Below are 18004 nucleotides of genomic sequence, written 5' to 3' on the forward strand. Positions count from 1 at the left end.
GAGTCACAGATCTGTCCTTCTGAAACAAATAATGCAATATATGTTAAGAAAAAAAAAGAAGTTAGCAGGAGGGGAAGAATGAAGGGGAGTAAGTCGGAGGGGGAGACGATCCATGAGAGACGATGGACTCTGAGAAACAAACTGAGGGTTCTAGAGGGGAGGGGGGTGGGGGGATGAGTTAGCCTGGTGATGGGTATTAAAGAGGGCACGTTCTGCGTGGAGCACTGGGTGTTATGCACAAACAGTGAATCATGGAACACTACATCAAAAACTAATGATGTAATGTATGGTGATTAACATAACAATAAAAATTTAAAGAAAAGAAAATGTATGAAGAGATAAAGCAGGCTCAGTGTTCACATTACAGTCTGTATGACATCAATAAATATGTGTGATGTATGGAAATATGTTGCTTTCCATGAATTACGCCCCAGTGACTGTTCATCACCAAACGGTAGAGTTCTATGGCGTGGAAACACTGAGAGCTTACGTTTCTCTTGTCCCCATTTATATCCAAACCCAGCCCTGCCTACCTGGTTAGTCCTGTGCTCTTCTCTCTTCCTAGTAACAGTGGCAGATTCACTCTCCCCTCTGCTCACTTACTCCCTTCTTAAGCTATAATCAACCCTCATTCTCTGTTTCTACATCCTTACCTCGTACATTGTTTAAATCCCTCGCAATCTGACTTCCTTTTCTACCACTCTAGAAAAATGGTTCTTTAGAGAAGTACAGCTCCGGGGGCGTGCATACACCAGCGCTGGGATAGAACAGTGAAAAGACTGGTTTCTCTTTGTGCCTTTCTGGTGCTTAGGTGTGGTGAGGGGTTACGCGTGGGGTAAGTTTTACAGAAAGAGGAAATGCATAGTACTATGGGAACATGTATTAAGGAGATTTCATTTAGTCTGGGTACAAAGAACGCTTCTCAGAGTGACACTTAAAATGAAACTTAATGGTGGAGTTAGCTAGGCGACAGCTAGAGGAAGAGGAAGAACCTCCCAAGTGAGAACGTATCCTGAGGACGGAAGCTGAGAGCGCAGTGTACCCAAGCACTGAAAAGCCGTGTGTGGAGCATTGGAATGGGCCACGCTTTTTTTTTTTTTTTTTAATTTTATTGAGAGAGTGTGCTTACAAGCTGGGGGTGGGGGGAGGGCAGAGGGAGAGGGAGCAGCAGACTCCCCGCTGAGCAGCTCCACCCCAGGACCCTGAGATCGGGACCTGAGCCAAAGGCAGACACTTAACCTAATGAGCCACCCAGGAGCCCCATGGAGTGGGCCACACTTAAAAAAAAAAAATTGGATGCCCCCTAAAAGAACTGTATTTCCCTCACACATTTTTAAGTTAATAGCTAAAATTGTTCTTATTGTAAGTTTAGTTACAAAAGTAAGTTCTGATGAGTTACGACATTTTAAAAATGAAGTGATTACAGAAATCTTTTAAATGGTCTGAATGCATTATGAATACCATGGCGATTTTATTACCCATCATCATCTGTTTAAATACTTAAGGTTTTTTACCAATTAGAAGTTTACATTGATCCTTTCTTTTTCTCCTTGAAAACATATTTCATTCCACTTGTACCACAGAATTTAACTTAATGGAATATCCTTTTATGATTCGAAGTCTTTTATTGCTCAGACTATCATCAAGTATCTAAAAGTAAAAATTTCTCCTGGATTAGGTCTTGCTGTTGTTAGCAATATACAGTGAATCAGTGTGTATCACAAAGTCTGATAATTATTGTAAATAAAGTTTTATTGACAACACCTGTCTTGATGCCTTAATTAAAAGAAATTTTAAATTATCTTTTGGTGTCCTCGAGTTCATTACACCTTTCCACCTCTGCAGTGCAGTACAATGTAGTTAAGATTTGAGGTGGACCAAGTGGGTGGGGACCATTGTGAAATGCAAGGTGGGCCTGGACTCCCAGGAGTCTTCATAGGCAGATCAGTTTCAGGAAAGTTAAGCATCTGAAAGTCGGGTCCTTTAGAACTACTCATGACCACATCTTTACATATTTTCAGGGATTCCCCATGGAATAGTTTGAAAACTATCGGTGGAGAAAGTAAGTGGGACAAGGGAAGGAGACAAAGATGGTAGGGGTTGAGTCAGGAAAGGAAAGATCGGGAAGAACCACATGATGGTGGGACTTACGATACATGCAAATGATTTTAGACCTTATCCCAAAGGATCTGGAAAGCTACTGAAAGGTTTAAAAGAGGGATTTTTTTCTTTTAATTGTAATAGGCAGTGTGGCAAGTAGGTCGGGAACACGTTGGAGATGTTGCTAGACTCACAACTAGAGATAATGTCGGCTTAGACTTTGTTAGTGACCCTGTATGGAGAACAATTCCTCATGTACGGCCTTTTTGGGGGGAGATTTGACAGTGTCCACCAAACGTGGACAGATAGCCTTTCAATCAATAAATTATCTAATTAAATGAGCGTCCATAGTAGAATAATTACATGAATTCACAAAGATGACAAGTGAAATGCTATGTTGTAGGTGGAAAGAAACAAATAGATTGAAATGTATTGCCTTAGATCTCCAGGACATTAGGTGAAATAAGGTTGCTGAATAATCTATGCACTACTATCCCATTTCAGTAAAAACTAATTAAAACAATATTTCTACATGCAAAAGACTACTGGTGACAGTTATTATCTCTGGGGCAGGAAAGTTCAATAGATGTTATATCCACTGCTAGTTGTATATCCCACCAGCTCAGTTGGGTTTCAAAGATAAAGAACAGATGAAGGCCCTGAGGTCATGACCCTTGTGAGGCGTGTGTGTGTGTGGGGGGGAAGGGATTTACTTATTAGATGGGCAAATAAAAAAAAGCAAAGAGATAAGTAAGAGATAGCTGAAAGGTGTGATCCACAGGAGTTAATTGACTGGTGGTGATAAATGAGAAAGGGAGGCGAGAGGAATGCCTTCCAAGTCTCAGGCTTGAGTAAGGAGGTGGAATTTCATCTGATGGAGTGGAAACAGGTTGTATGGGGTGTGGAACTTAGCTGGGGGAGTGGGAGCCTTTTAAGAAAAACACAAGTTTACAAATACAAAAGTAGATGTGAACGTGGATATTTATTTAGAATGAGAAAAATCACAAGAAAAAATTAGCTGGCAGATCACAAAAATAAAATATTCAGAAAAATAACATTATGTAACTATCATGTATCTGTAGAGTATACCTTTCGATTATGAAAACCATTTTATATTTTCCACATATGGCAAGAAAAATCATCTTTCCTCCAGTGTGGTAAATGGAAATTTAGTTTTTATCACCGTTAGGATGTATAAAATACTCAACCTCACCCTCTGACTTTAATGCGTATTCAATAGAAATCTAACTAGATTTTTTTTTTTTTTTTTGGTTGGGGGAGGTGTGAAGGAGCCAGGATAACAGTATAGTGGGACCTTGACAAATTTGTTCTAAAACTCATGAAGGGAAACAAGCAATTTTTTTAAAGGAGGAATACTGAATGGCAGACAGAATGATGTTCATCTGAAGATACCAACAAAATTTCTGCAACTTGTGAATAAGTTTACATGGCAAAGGGCAATGTGAGACTCAGATGGAATTTAGGATTACCAATCAGCTCACCTTGAGAGAATCCTGGGCTATCCAAGTAGGCCCCATGTAATCACCAGGGTCCTTTTAAGTAGAAGAGGGAGGAAGAGAAGGTGCTCAGAGAGAGGTAAGGGCTCCACCCCTGTTTGCTGGCTTTAAAGATGGAGGAAGGCAGCTGGGAGCCAAGGATGGGGGGCAGGCTGCAGAACAGATCCTCTTCCAGAGCCCCCAAAGGAAGCAGCCCTGCTGACACCTTGACTTTAATCCAGTGAGGCTCATCTTGGATTTCGGATCTCCAAAACTGAGATAACAAATTTATATTACTTAAGCTACTATGTGGTAATTTGTTATAGCAGCAATAGAAACAACACATTGATGGGAGGGGGGTGGCGTTCTCCAGTAGGTCCCAAATCTACTCTAAAGCTACAGTAATAGTATCTTCACTGGTGAAGGAAATAGATGATTCAGCGGAGCAAAATGAAGAGCCCAAAAATCCATGTACTGGGTATTTTGTATTTTTTGGGTGAAAGTGGCATTTAAAACCGGAGAAAAAAGAATGAATTAGTCAAAAAATAAGGTTTAGTACAACTGTCCGTGTTTTAGAAAAATGTGGTAAATGAACATGACATGTCGCCTACTATTGTATTGTCTATTTCTCCCTTTATATCTGTTAGTATTTATTTAATATATTTCAGTTCTCTGACAGTTGAGTAAACAATTATGTCTAATGCTACAAACTACAGAATATTCACCCTGAATACTATGAGATTTTAGGGTGTCCCTCAGGGCCTTAAAGGAACACCCAAATTGAATCTACAATGTGGAGTGTCATTAAAGAAAGCTGTAACCTGATCAATTGTAGTGTAAATTGACTGTCCAGGTGGTAACAGGGTGCTGATCTGGATGTGATGCCCATAGAAACAAAGGGAAACACTTGTGTCAGTGTGAGTGCAGGAAAGATCCCAAACGAGAATACCTTCTGTTCACCAACAACCTCAAATTGTAGCCCAGTACTCTGGCTCTACTGGTCAGCTACCATGCAAGCCTTCATTTTTTACTTGTAAAACTAAAACAGGCATCCTTGTTCCAAAAGACCTAAATAATACTTAAAAAAATATATATATATATATATTGGATGAAATCTGAACGTCTCTTTCCAACTTTCTCGCCTAGAGGTTAGAGTTGTAATAACATTCTAGTTCTTCACCTGTGCTTCTGTTAGTGGATGTTTGTACATCCATGGCCCTGTTCGCCTCTTGACCTGAGAATTTTCGTTCGGATCAGATGTCCATCCCTCCCCAGCCAAGGTCCGATTGGGGGAAGTTGGCTTTCATCCGGGCTCTGGGGATGGGACATTATTAGCATCAGGCAGTGGTGTCTGAAGTGTAGAACTTGAGCCCCTGAAAGTCCCCCAAGACGTCCAGGTGCCCCAAGATGAAATGTTTCTTAATGTCCATGAATTGTGATTTGACTTTCTGACTGTGTTGAATTTTCAGTGATGATGTTGGGTAACTCTACTAGCACTCTAGCATGCATCAAAGCCAAAATACCAAAGTGCCCTAGTGCCCACGTGTTCATCACCACATACTTGCGGCAAAAACATACTCGTTTCAGCCAATATCCTTGGTGAAACAACAACAAAAAAGACAAAGTTTATTAAATCCTTACCCTTTAACATTGTGTGAGTAAATGGTGAGTATCTATGAAGCACATGTGATTTCCTCTCTGGAGGAAAACTCATTTTTCAGGCTGAACTAGCTACTTTTTTTTTCTTTCTTTTTTTTTTTTTAAAGGAACATCCTTTTTACGTGAAAGAATAACATAAGTTATGGTTATTCTGGCAGATATTTTCTCAAAAATGAACAAAATGTCACTTCAAGAGAAATAATGCATAGTTGCTGGTAATAAAACTTGAGCTATCAAATGAAAATAAGAATGTTGGAAAGCTTAAATTTGCTCCCAGGGGTCTGACCTGTTCCCAATACTTCAGACTCTTAAAAATTCTGTGGTAATAGCCATTGTGACTTTTCAGTATTGTATGTCAATATTTTAGAAGATTTGCAGAAATAAGTGAACCACTAATTTGTAAGCCAGTGCTCCATGTCCAAATCATTGCATGGGTAACGGGTTCTTCCAAAGTGCAAGAGAGACCTATGGATTTGAATATAATAGGGTACAAAACTTTCCTATATTAAGCTCCAAAATGCTAATAACCTCTAAGAAATTACCAGTTGCTGAGTTTTACTCCAGTAATGTGCATATTCTTATCTGGAAAGGCTAATACACTCCTTCCTTTTTTCTCATCATGTATCTGATGGAGACTGGATTCTCTTCATTTGCCTCCACCAAAAAAGAACTTGTGAATGCAGGCAGGGAATCTAGCTGTATTTAATTAAGCCACACAGTAAAGAGACCTGCAAGACCATGTATAACTGTAGCCACTCTTCTTACTAAATTTACTTTTGGAAGTCTATTTTTTCATGAAAATATTGTTAGAATGCAATGAGTTTTAAAGTGTTTTTTAAAGGAACTAAATATTTTTAAATTTCTTGTTTTAATTTCCAAAACAGTAAATATCAATAGGTAGAACTCAATTTTTTTAAAGCTTTGTTTAATGATTTCTTGAACCATTGGTCTATTATAAAGTAGCCCTACTTGCGTTGCTACAAAAATTGGTTTAGGGATGAACCCTTAGGGCTTCTGAGACCCAAAGATAATTGGGGTGTTCTGGAAAACAGTCCTGTCCACTCCGCTAAAGGAGCTACCAGAAGAGATGCTCCTCTCTCTCTCTTCCACTTAGTGACTTGACTGGGCTGACACCTGGATCTGCATAGCCACTTTGCCATCTCATGGAAAGTCAGTTTTAGGATGGCGCTGACACCCAACAGAGAAATCGATAAGGACTTAATTTGGATTTTACTCTGAGATGGGAGTATCTCAGACAGAGTAGTAACAAAAGGATCACCTTGGCTGCCGCATTCATTTGCTGGGGCTGACATAAGAAAGCATCACAGGCCAGGTAGCTGCTGAATCAAACCAGCTATGAAACCCACTCTCAACCCTGTGGTTATAGGAACCAACAAATCTCCATGAAAGCCAGGTTGATGTGGATTTCTCTCTTATCTGTTATCTGCCCAGTCCTCCACACTAGAAACCTATAGGTTACGCTACATTTCTCTGTTGCTCACTGTTGGCACTAGGTCACTATTCATTCACTCCATCAGTTACTGAATGCTTTGTGCAAGGCCGTGTTGTAGGACCTGGTAATACAGCCATGACCAAGGCAAATAAGATCCCTGTCTTTGTGTTACCTCCATGTCCGTGGTAAGAAATGTGTAATAGCTTGTCAAGGAGTTATAAGGGCAAGCAGTGAGCTAAGATAACGTGATGTGATTGTTGTGAAGTGACACCTTTACATGGTAAGGCCAGGAAATGCCTCCCCAAGGAGAGCTTTAAGTTACAACTGGAATTATAAGATCTAAGATGAGAGCATTTCAGGCTGAGGGAAAAGCAAGTGCGAAGGTCCTGAGGCAGGAAGGAGTTGAGTAAGTAGCAGTTTTAATTTCTCACTGGCTAAATCCTTACTCTCCTTCTTGATTCTTCTTCCCTATCCTGCATGCAATCTATCAGTAAACTGTATTGGTGTCACCATCAAAATACATCTGGAACCCATCCCTTCTCTCTACCTCTCGTTGACCACCCTCATTGGAGGTGCCACCCTCTTAACCTATACAACTGTGATAGCCTTCATTTAGTCTCCCCGCTAATATTCTTGCCCCTCACAATCCTATTCACTATATTTGAATTGTGTCCACAAAATTCATACAACGAAGTCCTAACCCTCAGAATCTCAGAATAGGACCTTATTTGGAGATAGGGTCTTTACAGAGATAGTCAAGTTTTAAATGAGGCCCTTCAGGGGGCCTTAATTCATTATGACTGGTGTCCATATAAGAAGGGGAGATTGAGGTCCATGCACAGAGGGAACATGAAAAGACAGGTAGGTAAAAATGGTCCTCTCAGCCAACGAGAGTGGCCTGGGTCTGATCCTCCCTTACGGCCCTCTGAAGAAACCCGCAGACTTCAGCCTCCAGAACTGTACCACAACAAATTTCTGTGTAAGTTACCTGGCCTGTGATGCTTTGTTCTGACGGCCCCAGCAAATGCAGCAGCCAAGGTGATCCTTTAGTTACTACTCTGTCCAAGATACTCCATCTTGAAGTAAAATCCAAATAAGTCCTGCCTGTGGCCCACCAACCGCCAGGAGCCATCTCCTGACCACGTGGAGAATGGCTGTGCCTCAGACTCCGAGCTTCAGCTGGGAGTGACCTAACTAAACCCTCCTCAACACGACCTTATTCTTTGCTCCAGGAAATTCTTGCCAGGAAGATAAGGCTGTAAACCAGTAAGTAACTTTTTTGTTTGCTTCACGAATCCCTGCATCCCTTTGACACCGACAATAGGCTGCTCACCCAAACCCTTCTCAGGACAGCTGAGAGCTCATTTGCATAGACTGCCTTCTCTGGACAGACTACTCCACGGGGTGCTTAGCAAAGAACGTTGGTGTGTCAGACTTGCTCAGAAGCCCTTGCCTAGCTGTGTCTACCAGTTGCGAACTGCTATATCACTAACTTTGTCCAAACCCAACTAGGTCCCAACATTGAAAGACCTTAAAACTATTCAAGCCCAGACCCTAAAACTCCGTAAATGCACTCTCTTCTCTCTTTTGGGACTCTAAGACTATCTAGACGATGATCTTCCTTACTGCGGTAAATAAGCAGTGGTCTTGCTTGATCAGGAAGTTACTCTGGTCTTTTTGGAGAGCCAACCACCCTGATCTTTTGCTATATCCTTCCCGTGCATTAAGGAGGAGGGTCTTCCCAGAATTTGACATGTTCTTCCCTCACCTAGGAGCACGGTATCCCTCTTTCCCAGGCTCCTTCAAATGTGACCAGAGAGACTGTCCCATAACCATCCTGCGTGAACTCTGTGCCCCCTTTGTGTTATTACTGACCTTATAGCAGATGCTAATTTCCACCAATATTTACACTCCCCTTCTTTTACAATAATTACATCCCTAGTTTTCCTAGGCACGTGGCTGCATAAAATAAAACCCACTTCCCAGCTTTTCTTGGACCTAGACGGTCGATGAGCCAGTGAAATGTAAAAGGAAGTAGCCTATGTGTGGTATGGGTTGTGTTAGGTAGCCTTCTCTTTTTAGATGAAGTTGTAGGTTGTGGCTGGAGTTCCAGCAGCCAAACTGGTAGGCACACATGGCAGGTCAATTCCAAAAGGAATGTGAATTCCTGACACCACGGAGTATCCTACCAGCATTGGACTTACCACTTCCAGATATTATGAAAGCAAAAAAAAAAAAAAAAAACCTTTAACTTGTTTAAGCTTGTTTTGGTTTTTTGGTATTTGAAGCCAAACCTAATCCTACCTAATATAATACCCCTTATCCTGCTTTACATTACATTTCTTCTCTTTTTTAAAAAAGATTTTATTTGAGAGAACAAGTGGAGGGGAGAGGCAGAGTGAGAGGGAGGAGCAGGCTCCCTGCTGAGCAGGGAGACTGATGCGGGTGTAAATCCCAGGACCCTGGGATCATGACCTGAGCCAAAGGCAGACGCTTAACTGACTGAGCCACCTGGACACCCCCAACAACTCATTTACTTCTATGTGACGTGGATTTTTGTCTTTTGCTAACTAGAATGTATTCTCCTTGAGATGTGAGACTGTTTTGTCTTTGCCGTATTTCTACAGCCTGGACCAATGCCTAGCAAACAATAAATTAAGTCAATAAAAACTTGTTGAATTAAAGAGGAAATTTGCATTCCAAGAAGATGTGCCTTGGTTACCCCCCCCCAGGGCATATTGAATACCCCTGGTACACTGTCACTATATAGATACATATGGGGTACTTTCTTAATTCATGCCCCCTTCTTTAGCGGTGCTCCCCAGAGTCCCTGCTTAAATGAGATCTGTAGAATCAGGGTTGTACAAGGGAATCTAACTTTTCAGCCCCTGGTGTTGGATCCATGATAATTATGTCCCAGACAATCAGAGACCGAGATTCTGAGCTCAAGAGAACTGAGCAGTTGGACATAGAAATCATGTAGAATTACAATCATAACTGGCATCATGGAAACCCCAAACGAGCACATGTTGCTGCTTTGGGAGAACTGGAGTGAAAGAACCTGCAGGGATAAAAATGCAGCATGCACACAGCCCACATACCCCACAAAAAAGGGAGTGAGAGGGGAAGAATCTTTGGCTCTTCATTGTAGATTCCCTTTTACCTACTCTGCTTTGAATAGGTTTGTATTCCCTGTATCGGAACAATCCAGGCTAAGACCTCCTTGGATGTCTCTGGGGCATGTGCTCTTCAGGATAAAGCTGAAGCCCTTCCCAGTCTTGTCCTGACCTACCTTTCTGACACCCTGTTCCGTTGTTTGCCTCCTCCCAACCTGAGCTCCTTCACAGAAGCTCCTTTCAGTTCTCTAAGACAGCTGTGCTGTCTGGTACTTTAGTATTTTGTAAGTGTTCTCCCTTCTGCTAGAATGTTCTTCCTCCCTAACTCCTGCATTGGGACCTAGCTCAAGTTTTCTCCCTGCCAAAAATATCCCCAGACCTCGTCCCCTCTTCTTCCCCAGACAGTGGGGCACTCCCTTGTCCCTCAGCAGTCGCTTGAGCACTTCTCTGTTACAGGACTTACCCGAAGTTATCGTAATTTGTTGAAATGCTTGTTGGTGTTTCTCTTAGCAGAGAATGCGCTTTAAAGCCATCTCTCCCTCTTTGCAGCCTCTATCCAGACAATTGTCTCGTATATGTCAAATGCTGAGTCCCACACCCAACATTTTTCTAGCTGGCTGTGATCCGCCTTTGCCTGCCCAAAGTGTCTTGGCTACACAGCCACTCCAGTTCCCCAGATGTTCTTGAATGAGTCCATTTCCCTCTTCATGTTTGGCCAATCCACTCTTTGCTAATCTCCCTTGAATCTACAGATTGCTTCTGAGCTGCAGGCCCTTTTTTAAAATCTGCCTCATTGACATCTGAGCTTGGGAATGCTACAAGAATTTTAAGTGTTCTTAGCAGGAAGTGTCTGCACCATCACCACCCTGCTCTTCCCTGAATCCTCTCCATTTGATTACTAAAACTCAAAATAGCCCTCCACTTTTCCCTCGGCTTCATCCATGCACACCACACCCTGGATGTTATACAATTGGCTAGTGGGGTTCCTTTATTCCAATTCCTTTTTTTAAGAAATGCCTTTTGACTTACCCTGTCTTTTCCACTGAACCCTTGACATTATTTCTGCTCGACTACTGTGCCCGTGCTGTCACCCATCACTTTCCACACTGCCACCAGCACCACTTTTCTAAAATGAATATGATCTTACCCTTCTTCCTCTGAAAACTCTTCAATGACTTCTCTTCTCTAAGGATAGAGTCACACCTCTTTATGGCTCCTAGTGCCTTTCATGACATAGCCCAGCTGGCTCGGGGGTGGTGCCAAGCACCACTCAAGTGGAGCAATGATGGCTCCATACTGAGACACTGGCCTGACCTACATCCACTTTCATCCTGTCCCACAAGTGGCAATCCTTCCCACTGACAATAATATCCAGCCACCTGTTTCTCCTGGCCGCCTGCTTCAGATATGACTCATGCTTTTGGCTTCATGCTTCAGAAGCAACTCTTCCTTTCTAATTCTATCTCTCCCCAAAATATTTAAACTTGACATATGATAATAACTTGTGTGTATTTCACTTTGTTGCAAATGAACCATATGGTAACTTACAATGATACATTCAGAATAAAACAAGTAATGAAATGAGAAAACAAAATCAGAGATCTGTAGGTACTCCCCTGGCAAGAGGAGGTCAGTGCCATGCAGATTTCTCTGGTGAGGTGAGGACACAGCTTTATCCTGAAGGAGGCTTCTACTTTTGGAGTCAAGCATCTGTAAAAGTTGCTCAAGAGAAGTACAAGTCATATTTATATTTCATATCAGAAAATAAGATCATCGATAATTGCCTTTAGTATACATAGCTCAAGGTTACCTCTACTGATAAGGGTGGATGTCCGTTCAACCATTCTTCATGGTAAGAACCGAGAATTGAAGCTGGGAAGACGCCCATGCAGCTAGAGGGTTTCCCTAACTTCCCTTTTAGCAAAGCATGGCCACGTGACTACATTGACCACAGTCAATGGGATGTGAGCACAGGTGTTGTCTGAGACCTATGGGAAACATCTTAAAAAGAAGGAGTGCTCCCTTCATTTCTACTTATCTCTTCTGGTTGGTGGAATGCAAAGCTTGAAGAGCTCTTTTGGGCTATGTGGCAGAAGAGGAAGCTGGAAGGAGTTGGGATCTTGGAACTTCTAGGGCCATTGCCAAGGGGATGTGTGTGTGTGTGTGTGTGTGTGTGTGTGTGTGTGTGTGTGTGTGTGTGTATGAAAATTGCAGCTAAAGTTAATCCTGAGAGAAAAGGATGGTTAGAAGTTAGAGTCCATGGCCTTCCAATGGGTAAGCATGAGAAGATCAAGGATGATGGAGGGGCAGTTTAGCATCTATTTTCCATCTGGCATTTTGAGTACATTGAGTTCTTAGAGTCTTTAGAAGTTAAAAGAACCATTTTAATAAGAGAATGAATAAACTCTGGGCAAATTGAGAGGTCTTTTGGTTCTTGAGAGATGGTGCTGAAGATTTAGGAGAGAACCCTCCTCTGCACTCCTTCTCTGAACTAACAGATTGGGAGTGGCCAGAGAAGAAAGCCATATGGATATTATTGCTCTCCTGGTGGGAATGTTCTCATTCTACAAATCAGTTCTATCATGTAGTAATCCATTACAATCATCAAAAATCTCCCAACAAACAAAAGCCCAGGGCCAGATGGCTTCCCAGGGGAATTCTATCAGACATTTAAAGAAGAATTAATACCTATTCTCCTGAAACTCTTCCAAAAAATAGAAATGGAAGGAAAACTTCCAAACTCATTTTATGAGGCCACCATTACCTTGATCCCAAAACCAGACAAAGACCCCATCAAAAAGGAGAATTACAGACCAATATCCTTGATGAACATGGATGCAAGATTTCTCACCCAAATACTAGCCAATAGGATCCAACAGTACATTAAAAGGATTATTCACCACGACCAAGTGGGATTTATCCCTGGACTGCAAGGCTGGTTCAACATCCGCAAATCAATCAACGTGATACAATAACAAAAGAAAGAACAAGAATCATATGATCCTCTCAATAGATGCAGAAAAAGCACTTGACAAAGTACAGCATTCTTTCTTGATCAAAACTCTTCAGGGTATAGGGATAGAGGGTACATAACTCAACATCATAAAAGCCATCTATGAAAAACCTACAGCGAATATCATTCTCAATGGGGAAAAGCTGAGAACTTTTCCCCTAAGGTCAGGAATGCGGCAGGGATGTCCACTCTCACCACTGCTATTCAACATAGTATTAGAAGTCCCAGCCACAGCAATCAGACAACAAAAAGAAATCAAAGGCATCCAAATTGGCTAAAAGGAAGACAAACTCTCACTCTTTGCAGATGGTATGATACTGTATGTGGAAAACCCAAAAGACTCCACCCCAAAATTGCTAGAACTCATACAGGAATTCAGTAAACTAGCAGGATACAAAATCAATGCACAGAAATCAGTGGCATTCCTATACACCAACAACAAGACAGAAGAGAGACAAATCAAGGAGTCGATCCCGTTTACAATTGCACCCAAAACCACAAGATACCAAGGAATAAATTTAACCAAAGAGGCAAAGGATATGTACTCAGAAAACTATAAAATACTCATGAAAGAAATTGAAGAAGACACAAAGAAATGGAAAAACGTTCCATGCTCCTGGATTGGAAGAACAAATATTGTGAAGATGTCAATGCTACCTAGAGCAATCTACAGATTCAATGCAATCCCCATCAAAACACCATCCACTTTTTTCAAAGAAATGGAACAAATAATCCTAAAATTTATATGGAACCAGAAGAGACCTCGAATAGCCAGAGGAATACTGAAAAAGAAAAGCAAAGCTGGCGGCATCACAATTCCGGATTTCCAGCTCTATTACAAAGCTGTCATCATCAAGACAGTATGGTACTGGCGCAAAAACAGACACATAGATCAATGGAACAGAATCAAGAGCCCAGAAATGGACCCTCAACTCTATGGTCAACTAATCTTCGACAAAGCAGGAAAGAATGTCCAATGGAAAAAAGACAGTCTCTTCAACAAATGGTGGTGGGCAAATTAGACAGCCACATGCAGAAGAATGAAACTGGACCATTTCCTTACACCACACACAAAAATAGACTCCAAATGGTTGAAAGACCTAAACGTGAGACAGGAGTCCATCAACATCCTAAAGGAGAACACAGGTAGCAACCTCTTCGACCTCAGCCGCAGCAACTTCTTCCTAGAAACATCGCCAAAGGCAAGGGAAGCAAGGGCAAAAATGAACTCTTGGGATTTCATCAAGATAAAAAGCTTTTGCACAGCAAAAGAAACAGTCCACAAAACCAAAAGGCAACAGACAGAATGGGAGAAAATATTTGCAAATGACATATCAGATAAAGGGCTAGTATCCAAAATCTATAAAGAACTTATCAAACTCAACACCCAAAGAACAAATAATCCAATCAAGAAATGGGCAGAAGACATGAACAGACATTTTTCCAAAGAAGACATCCAAATGGCCAACAGACACATGAAAAAGTGCTCAACATCGCTCGGCATCAGGGAAATCCAAATCAAAACCTCAACGAGATACCACCTCACACCAGTCAAAATGGCTAAAATTAACAAGTCAGGAAACGACAGATGTTGGCGGGGGTGTGGAGAAAGGGGAACCCTCCTACACTGTTGGTGGGAATGCAAGCTGGTGCAAACCCTCTGGAAAGCAGGATGGAGGTTCCTCAAACAGTTGAAAATAGAGCTACCATACGATCCAGCAATTGCACTACTGGGTATTTACCCCAAAGATACAAATGTAGGGATCCGAAGGGGTACATGCACCCCAATGTTTATAGCAGCAATGTCCACAATAGCCAAACTGTGGAAAGAGCCAAGATGTCCATCGACAGATGAATGGATAAAGAAGAAGTGGTATCTATACACAATGGAATATTATGCAGCCATCAAAAGGAATGAGATCTTGCCATTTGCAATGATGTGGATGGAACTGGAGGGTGTTATGCTGAGTGAAATAAGTCAATCAGAGAAAGACATGTATCATATGACCTCACTGATATGAGAAATTCTTAATCTCAGGAAACAAACTGAGTGTTGCTGGAGTGGTGGGGGGTGGGAGGGATGGGGTGGCTGGGTGATAGACATTGGGGAGGGTATGTGCTATGGTGAGCGCTGTGAATTGTGCAAGACTGTTGAATCACAGATCTGTACTTCTGAAACAAATAATGCAACATATGTTAAGAAAAAAGAAAAAGAAGAAGATAGCAGGAGGGGAAGAATGAAGGGGAGTAAGTCGGAGGGGGAGACGAACCATGAGAGACGATGGACTCTGAAAACCAAACTGAGGGTTCTAGAGGGGAGAAGGGTGGCGGGATGGGTTAGTCTGGTGATGGGTATTAAAGAGGGCACATTCTGCGTGGAGCACTGCGTGGAGCACAAACAATGAATCATAGAACACTACATCAAGAACTAATGATGTAATGTATGGTGATTAACATAACAAATAAAAAATTAAAAAAATAAACATAAAAATAAAGAACAAATAAATAAATAAATAAAAAGTAATCCATTACAAGAACAGACTACAGTTTACCTATTCTGTTGATGGGCATATAATTTATCTTTTATTCTATTAATATAATGTATCACACTCACTGATTTGTGTATGTAGAACTATGCTTGCATCCCAGGGATGAAATCTCCTTGCTCATGGTGTATGATCCTTTTAATGTGCTGCCCAGTTTGGTTTGCTAGTGTGTTGTTGAGAATTTTTCATCTGTATTCATCAGGGATATTGGATTGTAGTTGGCTTTTCTTGTGGTGTCCTTATCTGGCTTTGGTATCAGAGTAATGCTGACCTACTCCAAATATTTCTTTTATAAGAGAAGAAGTGATTCATGATTAGTAGCAACTATATGCTGACTCCCTTCTGATAATGTATCCAATATCATTTCTACTTTTTCCCAGGATGAAATTGTGGGATGAAGCTGCATGGGTTTTTGAAAGGTGAATATAACAATCACTATAAAATGTAGAGGGGTTAATCCTCTCTAGCTTCTGGCCTTTATCACATTTTGAGTGTATTTAGAGTTCAAACAGTACTGGGGATAAGTAAATAATCAAATGACCCAAATATGATTTACTCCAGAAATAAGGGGGTGGAGGTGGTGAGCAATAAGAATCAGTGGCATGGGTGGTACAGAGTTTGAGCTTGAATATCATGGCTTTCTTCATGGGTAGAGACGCTGACATCCCCCCCCCCACAAGATGCTTATTTCTTCTTTACACTTATACAAATGACAGCCACCAGCCACCTGTTGGGATTGTTTTTCTATGTCTATGAAGAATGCCATTAGTATTTCAATGGGGATTGCATTGAATGTGTAGATGACTTTGGGTGGTATGGATATTTTAACAATGTTAATTCCAATTCATGAGCATGGGATGTCTTGCCATTAGTTTGTGTTTTCTTTGATGTCTTTAAGGAAAGGTTCGTAGTGTTCATTGTACAGATCTTTAACTTGTTTAAAAGTATTTCTAAGTACTTTATTGTTTTTAATGCTGTTGGAATGGCATAGTTTTTGTCTTTCAGATGTTTTGTCATTCATGTGTAGAAACGCAACTGATTTCTGTTTGTTGATTTTTGTATTCTGCAACTTATCAAAATTGCTGATTAATTACAATCATTTTTTGTTTGTTTGTTTCCTTTGAGGTTTTTCTATATGTAAAATCATATCCTCTGCAAGAAGTGAGTTTTTCTTCTTTTCTGATTTGGGTGACTTTTCTTTGTATCGCCTAATTGCTCTAGCTAGGACTTCCAGCACTGTATTGAGTAGGAGTAGTGTGTGCATTCTTGTTTTGTTCCCGATTTTTGAAGAAGAGCTTTCAAATTTTCTCATTGAGTATAATGTTCACTGTGGGCTGTCATATCTGACCTTAATTATGATAAGGTATGTTCTTTCTATACCCCATCTAAAAGTGTTTTTATCATAAGAGTATGTTGTATTTTGTCAGACGCATTTTCTGCACCTCTTAGGATGATCATGTGATTTTTTTAAACTAATGTGATATGTTACATTTATCAGTTTTCTTATGTTGAACCATTCTTGCATCCCAATGGTAAAATCCACTCAGTCATAGTGTATTACTCTTTTATTGAATTATTGAATTTGGTTTGCTATTATTTTGAGAATTTTTGCATCCATATTCATGAGGGATATTGGTCTATAGTTTCCTTAAGGTGTCATTATCTGACTTTGGTATCAGGGTAAGGCTGGCTTCATATAATAGTTTGGTAGTGTTCCCTGTGCCTCTATTTTTTGAAAAAGTTTGAGAAAATTGCTATTAATTCTTTAAAATTTTGTCAGAATTTGCTAGTGAAACTGGTCCTTGCATTTTCTGCTTCAGAGATTTTCAATTACTGATTTAATCTCTTTATTCATTACTGGTTTGTTCAGATTTTCTACTTCTTCCTGATTTAGTCTTGGTAGATAGTGTATTTCTAGAAATAGATCCATTCTCTGATTTGTTGATGAAATTGTTCATAACAGTCTTATGATCCTATGTATTTCTGTAGTATCAGTTGTAGGGTCTCTGTTTTTATTTCTAATTTTGAATCTTTTCTCTTCCTTAATCTAGCTAAAAGTTCATCAATTTTATCTTTTTAAAATACTGCTCTTAGTTTCATTAATCCTCTCCATTTTTCTGGTCTCTATTTCATTTATTTCTGCTCTGATCTTTATTTCTTTACTTCTAACTTGATGCTTAGTGTGTTCTTCTCTACTTCCTTGATGTGTAAAGTTGGGTGGTTTGAGAGCTTTGTAACTTATTAATGCATGTATTTTTGTCATATCCCATATGTTTTAATATGTTGTATCCCCATTTTCATGGATTCATTTTATTTTTTATATTACTTTTTATTTCTTTAACACATTGGTTCAGAGTGTGTTAATTTCTACATATTTAAACATTTTCTAGCTTGTTGAATTCTAGTTTCATACCATTGAGCTCAGAAAATATAGTTGGTATGATTTCAATCTTAAATTTACTTAGATTTGTTTTGTGTTCCATTGTATGATCTATCCTGAATAATTTTCTTTGTGCACTCAAAGATGTGTATTTTTTAATTAAGATACTGAGTTTATTTCACACGTATATTTTTGTCTTCCCACCATTTCCATTTGTCTGAACACCACTGCTACTATGTCT

The sequence above is a fragment of the Zalophus californianus genome, chromosome 2 (genome assembly GCF_009762305.2).
Source record: "Zalophus californianus isolate mZalCal1 chromosome 2, mZalCal1.pri.v2, whole genome shotgun sequence".
Lineage (NCBI taxonomy): Eukaryota > Metazoa > Chordata > Mammalia > Carnivora > Otariidae > Zalophus > Zalophus californianus.